This window comes from Amblyomma americanum, chromosome 4, assembly GCF_052857255.1.
Source record: "Amblyomma americanum isolate KBUSLIRL-KWMA chromosome 4, ASM5285725v1, whole genome shotgun sequence".
NCBI lineage: Eukaryota > Metazoa > Arthropoda > Arachnida > Ixodida > Ixodidae > Amblyomma > Amblyomma americanum.
In genome coordinates, this window is record NC_135500.1 from 136,823,939 (window position 1) to 136,842,195 (window position 18,257).

At 47.7% G+C, this 18,257-nt stretch overlaps 1 protein-coding gene and 1 non-coding gene across 2 annotated transcripts in view; both read left to right on the forward strand.

Moving 5' to 3' along the window:
- Nucleotides 1–18,257, forward strand: part of LOC144128413 (choline/ethanolamine kinase) — a 134,793-nt gene that overhangs the window by 39,075 nt on the left and 77,461 nt on the right. The window lies entirely within an intron of this gene.
- Nucleotides 936–1,008, forward strand: TRNAV-CAC (transfer RNA valine (anticodon CAC)). The gene has a single exon. It is a non-coding gene; the product is annotated as a tRNA-Val (tRNA).

Below are 18,257 nucleotides of genomic sequence, written 5' to 3' on the forward strand. Positions count from 1 at the left end.
TAAATTCTAACTATTACAGATAGGTGCTTGATTGCAATTAGACACTTGTAGCCGGCCGATAGTGGCAGCCATATAAGTTTTTGGAATTTCGAAAATGCGATTACCCCGCCCATTTCTCGGGCCACTCAAAAACCGTGCGCCTGCGGGGGAGGGGGGGGGGGGGCGCAAAGCGGCATCCGTCGAATCACGTCACACCGACTCCGTGCCGTATGTACCACGTGACATGCCCTGTAGCGAGGAAGATAATTATGGTCGTTTTTGTGTAATCGTGTTGACACTGATGATGATGATCATGATGATGAAGCTGCGGGAAAGCCCACCGCGTGACTTTCGGCGGTCTTGACTTTCGGTGGCGGCTTCGGCCAGTCGGAAGAGTTGTCGCTGAGTTGCCGAGTCGGAGCTCAGTGTAGTAAGGCCTCCCATTGACCTTTCGTCTTTATGCCTCGTCCCTCCCAGGGGGCACGAGGACATTCCCACAGTAGGTGGTCAAAAGTGGCCCTAATTTCGCAGTTTGCGCATTTGTCTGAAAATTGCCTGACATCGTGTTGTTTGCTAGCTCTTCTTTCGTCTACACTTGCATAGGGCAAGTTGTCGCATGAAACGGCATTTCTTTCTCAATGAGTGAACCTAATTATTTATTTACGACTCGATGCAACTCCATTGTTTGGAAGCCCGGCTACTCACTGATTTCCAATCATTACAAGTTCTGCCCTGGGCCCTGGCCTGCTGCTCGGCTTCTCTGAGGTGAAACTGTTGGAAAATGGGTCTTTGGCCCGAACTTGTGTAAGGAAATATATCCTATGCTATCGCGCTCTTTGGTTAAAGTTGTCCTTGATGAATTAAAATTCAAAATAATCGTAACCATCATCATGATTGTTTGGAAACCTACTTCAGCAAGGTTACAATACCGGTCTAATGAATACCCGTTCGTCTTCGTTTCCGTGGTGTAGCGGTTATCACGTGCGCCTCACACGCGCAAGGTCCCCGGTTCGATCCCGGGCGGAAACATTTTTTTTTTCGGTTGCTTTTGATTTTTTTTTCTATTTTAAAAGAGAGAGATTGTGCAACGAAGCGGAGATATTTATTATCAGATCGCTTACGACAAGCAGCAGCCTTATTCAAATCCCTTCACGAGCACTTCGTGATACTGGCAGAAGTCAACGCGCATATAGGGAAGTGGAGGGAAGTGGATTAGGCGAGCAGTAGGTTCCTTTAGTCCAAAAGTGATCAGAGCTAGAACAGTTCCCTCCTTACCTCCAACCAACCTCTGCCTCCGAGAAAGCCGAGAATTTTTCTGGCTATACGTTGTGACTTTTGCGTGTCACGGGCTCACACGAAGGATGTACTACTGTCTTAAGCAACCGGTCCAAGTTTTGGCGAGCAACCAGGAGAAGACACAGCGGACGTATGTTTCTTTTCTCTCTCTTTATCTCTCGCTTAATGAATGAGCGCACGAAAAGAAAAAAAAAAACGAGCTTCTTCTACTTTCATGCGCTGACAGGGGATTCCAAAATGCGACATCACACAGCGTTCGTCTCTACACACAACGCTGAGCTCAATACGTCCTGTTAGCACAGGACCGACACGATCCCAGTTTGTGGCGGCGGAAGTATGTAGTATATGTAGCACGCGCGAACCGTAAAGCGATGATATACTATTCTATCTCAGCTGGAATCTAAGGCAAGCTTTATTTTTTTTTTCTTAAATCGCTCACTCCCTAAACCGAGACAAAAGAATACTCATACAAAAACGTCCTATGGGCGTCTATGGAAAAAGCTATGTCCGTCTATGGCCGTTTATGAACGTCTATAAGCACCCACAGAGGTGCTTATTGCCAGATATTGAAAAATCTATGCCACTAAAGCTATAGCTTTGGAACCATACAACTGTCTTAAGCTCTCTATAGAAAAATATATCAACCTGTATCTACAGCTATAGATAGAAAGGTTTATAGCTACTTGTGCCAAATGTCTATAGCCGGCCATAGGACATTTTTGTATGGGAACTCGGAGTTAAAAACGACTTTCAACATAATTGCGTCCCCATTCTGCAATCTAATGGATAGTTACCGAGGACAATGTATACACGAATGGACAATATTTGCCGTCTCACTTGGCTATGTGCACAGATAGCAAGTGGAGCTTGACGCAGAATGCTAACCCCACGTGTCGAACCGGTTTGTTCGCCTGCCACAATGGAGGCTCGACGCAGGCTGCAGAAGGCTCGTGACCCATATCGCATCGGCGAAAATGGAATCGCCATGGGAAGGGCTCAACAACATCTCGAGTGCTTCCTCAATGTTCGAGCCGCTTATTGTTTGTGGCATAGTTTTTCATCTCGCCCATGCGTGAACGAAAACACTCTCAAGATTGGGAGTTTTCTGGAGAAGGGAGCCCGTATGGCAACGCGCGCGCCCAGCACAAAACGGTAATAAACCTGGCGAGTTTATCAGGCGCCAAGGGCCGGCATGAAAATGGGGAGAGCTTGTAAACGGGAATTTCCGACGTGCTCCATAACACGAGTACAACGCAGATACCAGACAACCACGTGCCTTCGGCAGCTACATCGAGGATGTCTCTATAGTAATTCAAGGGCAGGCGGAGAGGGAAATAGACACGGAGGTAGAGAAAGCGGCTGACGGCCTGTTCTACACATCGTTTTATACACAGGGGAGAAATCATTTTTAAAAGTCGCTACTCGCTGAACTTATGACACAGACCTGAAACAAACGATCCCCGCGCCCTGATAGTGACTGTGTGCTAGTTGTTGTGTGTTGTGTTCCTTCCAATGATCGAAGACTGCTGTCTGCTTTTATTTTGGTGCGAACGTAGTGCATCAGTGCTCTGCCTCGGGAGCCTTAATTCAACAGTTTTCGGTGGGGATTCCGATCTACCGGGTAAAAAATGGTTGCCTGTTTAGGATTCATGTAGTCTCTACATTCAAGCACAGGGTGGGAGGGGGGGGGGTGCTCAGATCCCCTCTCAATATTGGTAGGTGGCATGAGACCCTGAGAACCCCTTGACTTTAAGCCTCTAAGCAGGCCAGCCAGGTCCTGGGGTACTTTCACACCGGGTGTGTAAACTAGGTGTGAAGTCGGAGCAGCCTTCACGCCACAGCCTTCACAAATAATCCGCCACATGGAGTGTGAAGGTAAAGTGCGGAACGTTGACGGCAGACCCTTGACCGCATGGCCGTAGCAGCTCGACAGACAGAGATACTCGCAGCCAACACGTCAGTCAGTCTCTATAGTCGGGGGACAGAGCCATAGGGCTGTGGGAAAGACCAAAGATTTTGTTAGTGAGAAAAATAGTTCCAGCCATCGAATAACAGGTTCTTCAAAGCGCACGGTCACGGTATTAGAAGCAGGCACTACATGGTCGCTTTTCACCAGTTTCATTAATAAGGCTTTCGAAATTGCTTAGGGCGGCAACAGAAAGCCAGTGAAATTGGCTTCACAGAGGTTGCCATACCCTCAGCCGCACCCGTGCCACACGGGCAAATTTAATGCCATCAAGTTCTTACTCCCTTACGTTTTAATGCCATTCTCATGATACCACACACTCAAATTTCATGGCATTAGCCTTACTGCGATTCGCGACTTGCTGAGTTTGCCACAACTCATAAGACCGAGAAATGCGTACTCTCGTCTGTCGTCCACATTCCACGGTTTATTCACAACTTTCAGTCAACTAAGGCACCTCTATTACATTTCTGATGCGAATGGAGCCATTTTTACCGGATCTTCTGACAGATACCCTCGGACTGTGTGCTGACACGCGCGAATATATTGCTACTTTTTCAACTTGCATACTTTTTCGACTGGCTTGGCTTTTGATGGCTTAAGTGATGCATCATGGCCAGATATAATATCTTAAGCCTATAATATTGCACATAAACGTTTTTTCCGGCTTTCAAAATACCGCACAACAATTTCAAGCATCTCCTATGTGCGCTGATGTCTCTTACTATTTTGTTTTCGCTGATCGTCGTTGCTATTATTTGCCGATTACTGTTTTTTTTTTTTTACTGTCTGGCAACGAAAAAGACCGAATGACATTCGGTGGATTGAAAGCCACTCGACTCGAATTACATTAAATGTTCCAGTATGCCCATTGCTACTGCGAATGTGGAGCCCGGACACCTAGCTTCAGACGAACACCAAATGGAGTGGAGAAATCGCGCAGAATAGGTATTTTCCCCATTCAGTTGACGCAAGATATATCAACTCTTAGCGGAGGCCCTTTCTCTGGTTAAGGAAGAGCAGGGCCGCTAACGGTCATCAAAATGCAGGGGATCGTTTGACGGCGACCGCACGATGTCGGATCTGGAGTTCTTCTAACCTGTCCCAGTTACATCACTCGGATTTCAGCGAAGTCTCCATAATTTCGAAAAATTCTGAGGGCACTTAAGTCTGCTTACGTGCACGAATGCGAAAGCATGGAACTTTCTAGAACGCAGGTTTTTTTCCCACAGCGCCTATGGACCTCCTTCACCCCGCGACGTCACGAAGACGCGGTGGCGCTGATGTCAGCAGCGACTTTCGCATGGTAGGCAAAACAGCTACGGCCAGCCGGTGCCTACCGCAGCTGCTGCTGCTACCGGCGGCTACATATCATGCCTGCGCACTGCAGAAGCCGCATGTATTGATCAGCTGCGTCACTGTTCGATCCACGTAGTAGCATAAAAGGAAATTTAAATTAGCCCCGATAGGCTCCTCGCGATAAATACCGCATTAGTAAACTGGCTAACGGGGAATGGGCTGCGGTACTAAAGCGCGAAGTCTGGGAGTCGATCGGCACTGCCACTCAATGTACTTAATAGCATGTAAGTTACCGCTTTCATTCACCTGAACATCAGCATAGTACGCTTATAACTGCGCACGGAAAAAAAGCACGTATCTAGCTGCGCACGGGGCCCCCGCCGGCAGGTTCACTCGCCCCAAGGAGTGCGTTCTTTTGTTAATAGCACAGCATGTTTTAATGGCACGTTTTGTGGCATTTGATATTTACTAGAAAGTGTTTCTTAATATGACAGACGTAATTATTTAATTCGAGTAGAAAGAAGTCTGGTAAGTTCATGCGCGGTCACGTTGGCTTGCTTAGAATAGCGTACCTTAAGTGTGCTAAAAGCCACATGCTTTTTCATTGCATCATGCATGTGTCATGTTTCATGATGCAGTCCATGACCGCGAAGCTTGTTTGGAAAGAAGCAGCCGCAGGCGTGCTACTAACAGACGTGTCGAGATTGAGAGGGGGTGCGGCAATGAAAAGTATTTTCGTTATTTATGCACGCGATATGAAACTAAATTTGGTGCAAATATGAAATTGCTACGCTAGTTTCAGTAATGCCTTTTATTTTTAGCTATACCTGGTGCAGTTCTTGGGTAATTATAATTAACACCCTCGTCAAGTCACCTCAAGGTCTTGACTAATTGAGTAGAAAGTGCGCAAATTTTTTTTGCCAGCATGTTTACAAAGCCTTGTTCTGTATATGACGCTATTACTTCTTTTTTTAGATGATCATGTACTTATGCATTAAGGACAGTTGGCGGGCCAGTTGGTACATGATCTCACCGAAAAAACAGCGCGCTTACACGGGACACGAGAACGAGCGCTGTGTGTGTGCGTGTCTCCTTTCTCGTGTCCCGTGTAAGCGTGCTGTTTTTCGATGTACTTATGCATGCATAGTTACGTGAAAACGTTTCCTACAAAAATAATGGACATAATACTGCACCTGTAGGAAAAAAAATCGAGAGATAAATTACATTCCTCAACGTCTCAGGAATCGTTTGCGACAAATAGAATCATTCTATTTTCGTGCGTTACGAAATTACGAAGGTGTGAGTGATGCCAATCACAGAAAATGTGAAAGGTCAGAAAACGAACCTTATAATTAACGTTTATTTCCTCGTTCTTGGCCTCTTCGCTTGCGCTTTGGTCAAAGAAATGCGGCCCTGAACACAAAGAAAGCCTCAAAGAATTACCTCACAATTTTCGACGACACCGCATCTCGAAAGCGTACTTTATAAATTTCTACTGAATATTTTGCTATAATTTTTCGTCACGAAACAGAACACCCCGGGCTAAGAAAGAAAATAATTCCAGAAATCAAAAATTTTCCCCAAATCGACCAGTTTAACAAGGGGAGAAGTCGGCCTGGCTGGTGCGTGATCCTGCGGATAAAAACAGCGCTTAAGCGGGACAGCTAGAGGAGAGTAAGTACACGACGCAGTCCCCACTTTTCGCACAGCACGACACCTACGTATGTCAGCAGACGTCTGCTCCGCCGAAAGATCGCCAGCACATCCTCTCACTACTGTCCCGAAGCAAAATCATTCTGGCTAGAGCAGAGTGCCACAAGCTTCCTATTTTATTCAATGCCTAGCGTAGAAATCAACGGCAGAAACGCTTTCTGTTTACTACTAACCATATATACAATACACAGCGGCGAACTATTTCTCTGAATACGCCGCACGTGGCCAATGCGAGCTCGTGTACTTCAAGAAATTACTAAGCTGTAAACATCAATCATTGCTGTGATTCGCAGAAACTGAAAACGCGCCTACAAGCCTTGAAAACCCGTGCTCAACACCTCTCCGCGACGACACTCCCTGGCCTTTTGCCTACCACGAGCTCGCTAGCGACTGCAGCGCCACCTCGTTTGTTTACAAACATGCAGGAGGTCTATAGGCATTGCATGTTCTCGGTGTTTTTATTTTTATTTTTGTTTATTTATTTTTGTTTCTATTCAACTTCTTATTTTAGTTTTTATTTCATTTTAATTGTTTGTTCATTTTTATTCATTTATTTTAGTTCTATTTTAAATTTTTATCATTTTATTTTTATTTCTCCAATTTCTTGTTTCTTTCTTATCGAATTGACGTCATTTGATTGGCAGCTATAGTGTGACATATTTCGTGGACGGACGAACGGACGGACAGGCAACGATGAGCCATTAAAGGATTTCGCCTTATTAATTTCGCCATTTTCGCCCGATAGTAATTGCTGATAGATTTCATAATCAATTAGTCGTAAAGAAAAGTGCGTTTTAATACACTAGTAACAATTCTGACTACATCACTCAGTATGTCGCTACACTGCTCTGCCATCATCGGCGCCTCGCAAGCGCGTTGTGAACCGCAGCGAACAAGGGCGACCGCGATAGCAACGGTGATGATACGGTGTATGTTATTCATTCATTTCCGGTGATATGCTGACTGGGCATTGTTCGGAACGAAAAAGAGCAAAAAAGACAAGGACACAGAATAAGACAGACAACACGAGTGCTTGACCTTGTGTCCTGTGAGTGTCCTTGTCTTTTTTTTGCGCTTTTACGTTCAGCATGGAAAACCAACTCGCTCAATCGCGGCCACTATTGTTCTGAACGGAAGGCGCGCACAGGAAGGGCGTTATCTAGAGGATTGCATTTCCTTGGGGGACTCAGTGTACTTTTGCGCCAACTAAAACAATATACAGGAACTCTAGAGGGATTGCTTTTTGGCGGAGGTATTTGGCGGGTGTGTATGAATGACTATCCATGTGCGGTTCCCTGAAGAGCTTCTCGAACACCTAACTTTCATTTTCGTTACAATTGTTTGGAATAAAGAAAAAGAAATTGCTCTCCGTCAAACAATGCCTGTGGGTAACAATAGTTTTCCTTCGTGAGGAGGAGCGGTGTTCCTGGAGCAGTGGGAGGAATAATTTCGTTAAGACAATACTCAATAAAGTATCAATGCAGAGTAGCAGTTACTACTATTAGCTGTTTTAAGCACACGCTACTTTTTTGCTGTTCTTTTTCGACTTCGAACTGAAAACATCGGGTCTCGGTATCAGAAAACTCATAAGCACATTATTCCCAGCGTGCTTTCTCGCTACGCAATTTTGCAGCCTCTATGTACAGTCTTTGTCAAAAGTACACAGCCCAAGGGGTCTGCTTCTGAGCCCTGCAGCACGGCTTCTCTTGCGTACTCAGGCACGCTAATCTTAAGAAGGCGGGAGGAACTTAAGTCATAAATAGTCCCAAGCTTTGGACTGTCAGATGTGCTAAACAGCCTGGCTACACGGCTGGGAAGCAAACCCCTTGGGCTGTATAATTTTTGACAAAGACTGTAATGATGGGTATGGCATAGCGTAGTAAACTGCTAAGATTTTGATCGCGATAAAGCAAATACTGTAAAATCACAAAGAGCGCGGTATTAAAGAAAGCGACTTGAGGTGCGCACTCCTCCTTTCTGCCGCTGTTTCGAGGGTAGGCTGTAATTTTCACGTTACGGAGTGCAGAGTGAATGTTATTGCGAAGTATGCATAACAATCCGAACGGGCCTGCAGCGTAGAATTATCTCGAAGCACCAATACAGACCTTATGATGATATCAGCATAGATCACATGCACTATAGATAGATAGATAAAGAGGAGGAGGGAAAGACAGGGATGTTAACCAGAAAGTGGTTGCGGTTGGCTACCCTGCACTGGGGAAGAGGGATTAGGGGACTAAAAGGAGGAAGAGAGAAGGAGAAAAAGGCATAACACACACACACGCATGCACATGCACACACATGCACTATGCAATCTACGAAACTTATAGCGACCTCCACTTGTCCACTTTAGCGGCGCTCACACTGTGATTGCTCACAATCCGTGAGCGATAAACCATCAGGTTGACGCATCTATACATAATGAATCGTCGCAGCTCGCCTTTAGTTTCGAGAACAGCGCCACTTCATTAGCGTAGATCTAGCGAACGGAGCGACACCTGCGGCATCGCTCTGCCCGAAGGCCACTACTGTTAACTGTGCGCCAACCTTTCCCTCACTTCAATATTAAGGGTAGGAACATGTGATCGGATCCAAGATTGGAGGGGAGCAGCGCAGAAAGGCGATTGGAATAGAAGGAAGAAATTATCGGCGCCGGACGCTACTCGCAACTGAAAACAACTCAGCCTGCCGGCTATATGCTTTCCAGTTCTGTAAAAATTATTGTGCTGTATAAGCCGGAAGAATGAACTCTAAGGGAGAGCCAGTGCTGTTTCTAAACTCATCTTCACGTTACGCCGTGTTTGCTATGGCGCAACATGAGGTCAGAGGCTTGCTCCTCCGACCGACCTCTCCGCACTTTATATCACTAAAGTGACCAAGAAATCATATTTATTAAGATTAAGAAAAGCACTCGAGTGATAGGTATTCCATCATTCGTCATCTCACGGCAAATATTTTTAAGCTACCTTCATTATCGCCGAATGTATCGATGTTTAAAAATGGTGCCCGTCCGCTCCCTCCTCAACTCGTACACGATGATGCCAGGGGGGAAAAAAATCAAGAAAACAGTCGAGACTACACCCCGCCGCGCCTCATCCTACCCACGTCACTTGGGCGCGTCCAATTAGAATGCTGGCCTAGATTCGCCACTCTATGTTAGGGTAGGAGGGTGGTGGTGGAGGATAAGAGAGCGCGATGAGGTGTCGCGCTAATCGTTTAGAATAAAATAGAACAGAAGCCTTGTTGTTCGCAATATTTGCACATTAATTTTCGGCCGCACCTAAGCACCTCGGTGCTTGTGAGTGGGAAACAGCAATTTGTGAACAGCAATTTTTTAAAAATTATTTGTATATTATATAATTCACGCAAAGCTTTCAAATTTGACTCGAGTACTCCCAGGGAGCACCTCTACCGACTCATTTCATTGCAATATCACCATCAAAAGATTTCAGGATCTCTTTACATCCCTTTCTCTCTTTGCATATAGCACTACTCCATCTGTGAAAGAAGGGTTGAAAACTCTGTCGTTACCTTTCTGTTGCCGAGTGTCTTGAAATGGAAAGTGGACACAGAACTGGTGTTAAAAGCTGGCTCTGTGAATGCGCCGTGCTTACAGGACAGGACGCTGTTCAGGGTTTACAAGTAGTACAGTTGGCTCTTGCAGTGGGATTGCTTTCTCCGACCGTAAGCCTTCGGAGCCGGGCGTTCTGTACAGAGATAACGCGGCCTTCTCACGCAGGCAGAGGCGCAACGAACTGCAAGAAAGCAGCAAGATTGCCTGCGCTCCTCGGGTCAGCTTGAAAGTTTAAATGGAACGAATTTCAGCGCGAACAAGGCAACGGTGCCAGAGCGGCACACAGACGACAACAGAGCACGTGTCTTTTGTGTACCTCTGTTGTGTCCTCATCTTGTTGGCGCTGGATTATTTTTTTTCGTTTACCCACATTTAAATTTCTTCGTCTACGGCGTAAAAATTGGAAGATCTAGAGGACACGCGGTATACAGCACGCTGAAACGCGTCGCACTTAAATACTTGACTCCAAACGTTACTCATAAGCCTATTGGCTCAGGTACAACACCAGCGCTGTAATCGCTTTCTGCGCCCATAAGCGACGAGCCCAAGATCGCATAACAAATAATTCGGAGAAACCATTCTAAAATGAATAAATTACCGCTGGCCTTACAAAAACTTCTCTCAGCAGTCTATAGACTGTTCATAGACTTCTGTCTATAAAGTCTAAAGACACGCTATAGATGAACCCTAGAGAACAGTCTAAAGGCAATACAAATCATATAGACAGTCTATAGACAATCTACAGATTTTTAGCCTTACACTTTTAGCAGCCTTTTGTCTGTAGACCGTCGACAGACTATGAGTAGACAAAAAGAAATATTTATAGGAATGCAATACAGTCTATAAAAAGTCTATAGACTGTATATAGAGCATTTTTATAAGGGTGGATGAAGCACAGACAGGCTTTACCGTAGAGATCAACCATTCGACAAATGTAACAACGTGCTCCTCGTTTCCGGAAGCTCTGAGGTCAAGCCACTGAGGTAGCTTGTCGGTTCGACACGGCATCTGAATGCAGCGCAGTAGAGACAGGGAGAAGGCAACCAACACCACAGCGCGCGTGTTGTTTTCCCTGTCCCATTTAGTTGCACATTACAGCAGGCAAAGCCCGAGTGCATTTGCTGGATTCCTGCTTCCGAAATGAAAAGAACAAAGACAATACGCTTCCATTCAAACTATGAAACGTCAGGCCGGCTACAAAAATGGAATGAGCGGCCAAAAGAACGTTTGGAAACTAGAAATAGCAAAGAGGTATCTTCCTTTGATACAGCGAAATGGAGTCGGAAGTGGCGAAGGAAAGAGAAATAGTCGCGTCCGTGCATAAAGTTTTACTAAGCTGAATTCGGTTCCTTATTTGCAATAAAAGAAGAGATTATAAACACGCTGAGGACAAGGATAAGAAGACTGACAAGCACACATGGACGGTGGGCGATAGTAGCAGGTGGACAGCTACAATCATTGCGCGAGTGCGCGGTCCAAATGTCGCAAACTACCTGGTTCGCGCTTCCATCAGCCGTATAGATAACATGCAGGTTTTGCCTGGTTTCCTTTCTCCGGATCAGTCCGGACCATCGAATATGAGAATAGATGAGTGCAGAGTTCGTATACAATATTTGGGGGCTTCTTCATGGCGAGGCCCCTGGAGAGCATGGGCACCGTACTCGTTATCCGCGCTCATGCCGCGTTCGCCTTCTTGACGCTTCCTGGATGCTTGCTTTCTCGAAGTTCTCCTCGCACAGCTGACCCATGGTCTCTGCGTACTCATTTCAGACCTCTCAAACAATGTTTTCTAGCGCGGAAAAGGCTATACAGGCCCTCGTAGGGTTTCTGGAAAACCGCAGCCCAATGCACGGATACTCCTTACTCCTTGACCATGCCGGCAACGTTCAGGATCGCAGCCGGTAGAGGTATCGCTTTAGTTTCAAGGAGGAGGGGCGGAGAGGGGGGGGGGGGGGGGTCGTGCTTTGATGCAGCCGACAGTAACCTTCACACTGCAGTAACCGTCACCAAAACAAAAAAGTTCTTGAATGACACCTATGAATGTGTGCGCAGTGGAAATGGTATTTGGCTACTCTTTCCGCTCCCAATGTGGTGTGCGAACTTATAAACTGCTGCGCGCGGGCTGACGGCTTTGAAAGCGATAGCACCTGCCAAGGCGAACGATAGCGCAGACGAAATTAGAACAAAGCGCCTGGCATATATCGGGTTTTTTCGACTAACTTTGCTTTTAACTGGCTCACATGTAATAAACTTCGTTGCAATTCGAAAAGTTTCTCACGTTATTGAAAACGCGTTGTCAAGGCGAAGAGATGTAAAAAAGCAATTTCAGGAGGGAATAACGGAAGATCGAGACGATTTCAGGTGGAAAGAAAGAAAGTGCGAGACGAAACGCACGGTTAGGTAAAGTAAGCTTGACAAATGGTAAAAGCTCACCACGCAAATCTGTTCGGCCGGTGTAACCCAATTCCGAGAGGAGCACGCATGGCCATTCGAAGGCTGAATGGTACCCGTGAGGACGCGTAGCGGAAGAGGCGTGTAGTGCTATATGGCTGCACAACAGAGTTTCGTCCAGCCACGTTGAAAGAAAACCGCGCGGGGACGAATATCCGGGGATCAGAGGTGGGTAACCTCATGAGGTTTCGACCTCATGAGGTCGACCTGAAAATGACCTAAACCTCACGTCGTGAGGTGAGGTTGAGGTGAGGTCGGCGACGGCTCGAAATTTTGTTCGCGGGTAAAAAACTTCGACGATTCCGGCGTATCATTTATTAGTTCAGTTTTGAAGGAAAACAAGTGATTGACTCAAACCAGCTTATCTCATACTAGTTGACGAAATGATACCCAGAATTTTTTTTGTCCCGGGTTGGGCGGGAGGGGGGGGAGGGGCTGGAAAAGATTATTTCGCTGCGGGGAAATTTGAGCGGAGAGCCACGGTGCTCTTGACAGAGAGAGCGGTTCACGCTGCCCACTTTAGACCAGTTATTTTGACCGGAAAGAAGGTTCGTCCTGGACCAGGGTGCGAACCCGGGGCAGTCGCTCTACCAACTGAGCTAACCAGGACGAATTTTAAGACCGTTAGCTCTTACTCATCACGTTTCGAGACTTCGTGGGGTCTGCTACCACCTTGATCACAGCGCCATCTGTGGCAGCAACTACTCGTCACGTTTCGAGATTTCGTGAAGTCTCCTACCACCCTGAGATCAAAGCGCCATCTGTGGCTGCAACTAGAAAACAGCGCATCTCGCATTCAGACATTTAGCGCCATCTACAATAGCATTGTAGGCGCAACCACCTGCCGCGTGCCAATGATTACGTCACGGTGTAATATGGTGGATAGAGGTGGAACTATGTGAGTATTACGTCAGGGGACGAAATGGCAGCCCAGTTTTGGTTTCTCGAATCCAGGATGGCGGCCATTAAAATTTATTGTGTCCTCTCATCCCTTCCTCCCCCCCCCCCCTTAACAAAAAAAAATATTCTGAAACGGGTAGGAAAACTGTCCTGTTACGAGACCGCTATAAATGAATACATTCGTTCCGCTATATATATCCCGACAAAAACGGACACCCATCCGGGGAGAGTTGTATACCGAATTTGGTAGGCAAATAAAATTCTATGGGCTGTGTTGCAGAAATAAAACCAGAATTAAATAATAGGTATACATTGTACACATGCAATTACTAATTGAAGCGCTACCATATCGCACCGCAAGCCGAATTCTAGGCCCACCTGGACCCCCCAAACGAAGAAAATTCCGTTTGGCACGTATCTTGAGGAGGTGCAACTCGACAATGGGTAGACGTGCATCGCAATTTCTCTTATAGATGGCGCTAGGCGGCCATCGTTCCGCTAGGCGGCGTTCGTGCACGCGTAACCGAGCATAGTGGCAATCCACCCCGTTTCAAAGGGTATTTATTACATTCCGTTTTTCGAGACCATCAAGCCATTCTCAAAGCCATATCTGACCACAATCTCGGAGCACGCTTCTACCACTACGTCAAGGCGTTTCTGGAGGATCGATTGGCCACTCTCCGGATAGGCGAGCACGTCTCGGAGAGCTTTGATCTGGGCGATAAGGGAACACCACAAGGCTCCTTACTTTCGCCATTCTTATTTAACTTGGCGATGACAAAGCTCTCTCGCGGACTGGGTGAAATTACCGATGTGGAGCACACCATATACGCAGACGATGTCACCATCTGGAGCACCGGTGGCAGCGATGCGCAATTGGAAGCTCGCCTGCAAGAAGCCATCTCAGTTACCGAGGCCCATCTCACCCAAATGGGACTTCGCTGCTCTTCTAGAAAATTTGAGCTGCTCATCTATCAGGCCCCAAGACCAGGGCGCCCGTCCAACGACTGGCGCAAACACCACACTCCGTGCATAGAGTTACACGACATGGACATAAATCGCATACCTACGGTTGACAAAATTCGAATTCTAGGACTAATCATCCAAAGTAACAGCTCCAACTGGGCGATGCTGGACAGCATCACGATCAAGATTGCGAACGCGATCCGAATGTTTCGGCGCAGCATGAATAGACACAGGGGACTGAGCGAGGAGAACGCCATTAGAATGGTCCACGCTTTTGTACTCTGTCACATCACATACGTGGCTGCGATGCTTAACTGGAAAAAAGAACATCGGAAAAGGCTCGAAGTACACATACGCCGAGCTTTCAAGACAGCGTTGGGGCTCCCCGATAATGGCTCCACTGATCTACTCTTACAGCTAGGAGTCCACAATACCCTTGACGAAATCATCGAGGCTCAGCACACGGCACAGATGGCACGCCTATCAAGCACCAAAGCGGGCCGAGAGATTCTCGTCAAGCTGGGCCTGAACACCATAGCAGAAAGGGACAACATCCTGCAGTTACCTAAAGTCATGCGAGAAGCCATTAAAGTGCTCCCCTTCCCAAGTAATGTACACCCGGCCCACAATCAAGGACAAAGACTTGTCCGCGCCAAAGCCCTCGCTGTGGACGCGGCAAGGTTTCCCTACGAGACAGCTTTCGTGGATGCAGCCTACATACCGGGAAAGCATGCCTACTCGGTAGCAGTAATCGACGGACACGGGCGAACGCGCATCTCACTCACGCTTTACACCAAGAAGCCAGAGGTAGCTGAACAAGCAGCGATAGCACTAGCTCTCAAAGACTCGAGCTTCACAACTGTCTACAGCGACTCTAGAGCAGCCACACGAGCATTCGCCAAGGGCAGAATAGACAAGACGACGCTACGAATCTTAGGCGGAAGTAACATCACCGATCACTCCATCGTATGGTTCCCCCCACACATGAGTAGCTTAGGGGGCGGTCTGCGGAATCTCAACGAGATCGCACACGAGGCGGCGCGAGGACTTATCGACCGCGTCCCTCCGGTTTCCTCCGCTACCCCTCATATCGAGTACAGGGATCAGTTATTCACGTACAACGAGCTCACTAAGCACTTTTATTTAGGCAGACGAGAGTTTCCTTTCTCGGATAAGAAATTAACCCGCAGCCAGTCTGTCACGTTACGCTTGCTCTAAACGAATTCATACCCCAACCCCTGGCGCATGAAGCACATCGACCCAGACTACGACGGACAACATGTGTGTGAACAGTGCAGTGACGTGTAGACTTGAACCATATGCTGTGTGGTTGTGCATCGAGTGACGCCTACACCAAGAACAAGACCCTTGGGACAAAGTGCTAAAAAGTGCTTCACTACACGACCAGCTTCGGGCTGTCCAGGAGGCCCGCGCGGCGGCGGAGAGCTTCGGGCTCTCTGTGCCGACGTGGGAGCTGCCCTCTACACCTGGCGCCTAGCCGAGTGTCCTTCAGGACCCCTACTGTGGGATATAAAGTTTTACCACCACCACTGATCAATTCGATCTCGCCCTATCATAAGCTTGCCGTCCCGGTTAGCTCAGTTGGTAGAGCGACCGCTCCGGTGAAGCGCTGGTCCCGGGTTTGAACGCGGGACCAGGATGAATTTTTCTTCAATTACTAAGTTTCTGAGAAAGCTGTACAGCTTCCCTTTCTAGCCGTATGGCAGCGCTTGGGTGGATGCCAATGAGTAATTACTCCCTTAATACAAATCTACTCCACCTGGGGGTTCCCACTAAACATTTGACTGAAATGTTACTATGTATGAAAAAATTGCCCTCACTGCACACAGATGCATTTGTCCAGAATTGTTGGGTACGAAGTGTCCTCAGAAACCCAAACCTGCCTGACTATGTTAGGACCACCCGATAAGGAGGTATATCACATTGCGCTCGCTGATGTGCCGGATGCTGCAAGATGCACAGGCAGCCATGGGACCTCAAAGCACGGTAGACCTTGGGCTGCTGTGCCAAGGTCAAAGGATCGAATCTCGGACGCAGCAGCAGCATTTCGACGCAGGTGAAATGCGAAAACGCCCGTGCATGCTGTACGATATTAGCGCATGCTAAAGGACACCGGCTGGAACAAATAAATCCGGAGACTTCCATTACGACATATCCCTCAGCCCTGAAGCAGCTTCTGGGCGTTAAACCCCGCGTACATACATACAGAACAAACTGCGTTCCGCGCGGATAGCGCAAACATAAGCCCACTTTTGTGCCCAGAGTCTTTTCTCACAAGGAGTGTGCTTGAACCCTGCGCTGTGACCACAGGAAAACATAATAGAAGAGACGGTGGCCCGGCCGTGCCAGGAAGGGTATGAGAACTGCCAGCGATCTATGAATATAGTAGAGCATGGCGAATTCTGAATATGTGGGCATTAACACTTTAACGCTTTCGCGTCGTTCCTTTAAGCCCTTCAAGTTGAGCTAAGCACAACACTGCAGTGATGCAGTAATTAGGAGATACGCCACAGCCCGGTGATAGCAGGCACTGCCAACGGCGGGGCTTGTGAGACCCAGGTTGCTCTTGCAAACTCTCGCGACTAGTCATTATCTGAACTGCCACGTGCCACGGTGAACAGTTTGCTCACAATCCGACGGGCAGTTTCTGATGACGTCACAAGGTCACGTGACCTAGGTGGTTCACTTGTGGGTGGCAGGTTGCCTACAACCCCGTGGGCACACAGAGGGACCTCACAGACAACGGCTAAGCGGCTGAGTGGAAGCTCTAGTGCTAAGGCACCAAAAAAAGCTTCCCCCCCTCCCCCCACACGCACGCTCTGGTCGTACAGAGGAGGAATGGTCCTCATGGAAACAAACACGCACAAAATGAAAATGACGATCGCAAACAGACTGATAAGTCTGTCAGCTAACGACCACTAACAGACTGATCAGTCTGTTAGCGATCGTTAGTATATAGCTTCGAAGCAGCGTGTAGCAGAAATAAGGTTTGCAGTTTAGGCGTGATTTTCTAGGACACTTTTGTCAGCTATATCACGCTTGAAACGCAAGTAAAAGCGCTTGCAAAATGTATTTTTGATACTTTCAAGCATGATCACGTGATACAGTCTGCGATCGCAAGTCATTTTGATACTTTCAAGCATGACCACGTGATACAGTCTGCGATCGCAAGTCATGATGAGGTGTTATAGGCGTTTGAATGCCAGGTATGCACGCTCTTGGAGCATCGACACTCGGGCCAACATACTGCAAGTGTCCACGAAGTGCACATGTCCAAATGGGCGTGGCTAAAGCGGATGCTTTCTCTTGCTCCTAAAAGCGACAAACACCAGAGCCTATGTACCGGATCGCGTTATTTGCGGGGAGCTGCCACCGCCTTCAATTCAAGCCCAGCCGCCTGTTTCCGCTTTCGAACGCTTTAGTACAAATATTAAGTGACTGCGCGTAGTTACGTTCCGTTCACTTTTGCGCTGCTGATACGATTACAAGAGTAGGCTCAGCCGAGATGACCTAACAGGAAGGACAGGTCACTTAACGCAGCCGTCACCTCCGCGCTTGGGGATCCAGCAAATTATAACGGGCCGAAGTGGACATGTGCTCTCGGTGACCATTTCCTGAACTCGGGTCGCGGGCGGATCTTAAGCAGCTGACTTCACACGTAAAAGTTGGATGCGCGCCAAGAGGACAAGAAGCGGGAGCTTTTAGAGACGCGATTTCGGGGCAGCAGGAGACGACGCAGTATACGCCTAACGATTATGAAAGACATGGCTGGCCGTAGTCAGCCGACTTTTTTCTGTTGTAAAAACCAACTGGCCTGATTTGAACTGCTGATAATTTGGGGCGCTCTGGACAAGCATAATCCGAGCACACTTCGCTTCCCGTCAGCCCAAAGACTATATGCGCAGGCCGGTTTCTCCCCGCAAGGTGACCACAATGCCAAACCAGACCAGCGCAGCTCGCACGGATCCAGAATGTGACCGAGATCTACGCTGACGCTCGCTGAGGACTAGGGAGCCGTGTGACGAACCCAGAGTACGGGCACGGGCTCAACGTCTGCACTTAAACGACAGCTTCCACTGCTGACTGCTAGTG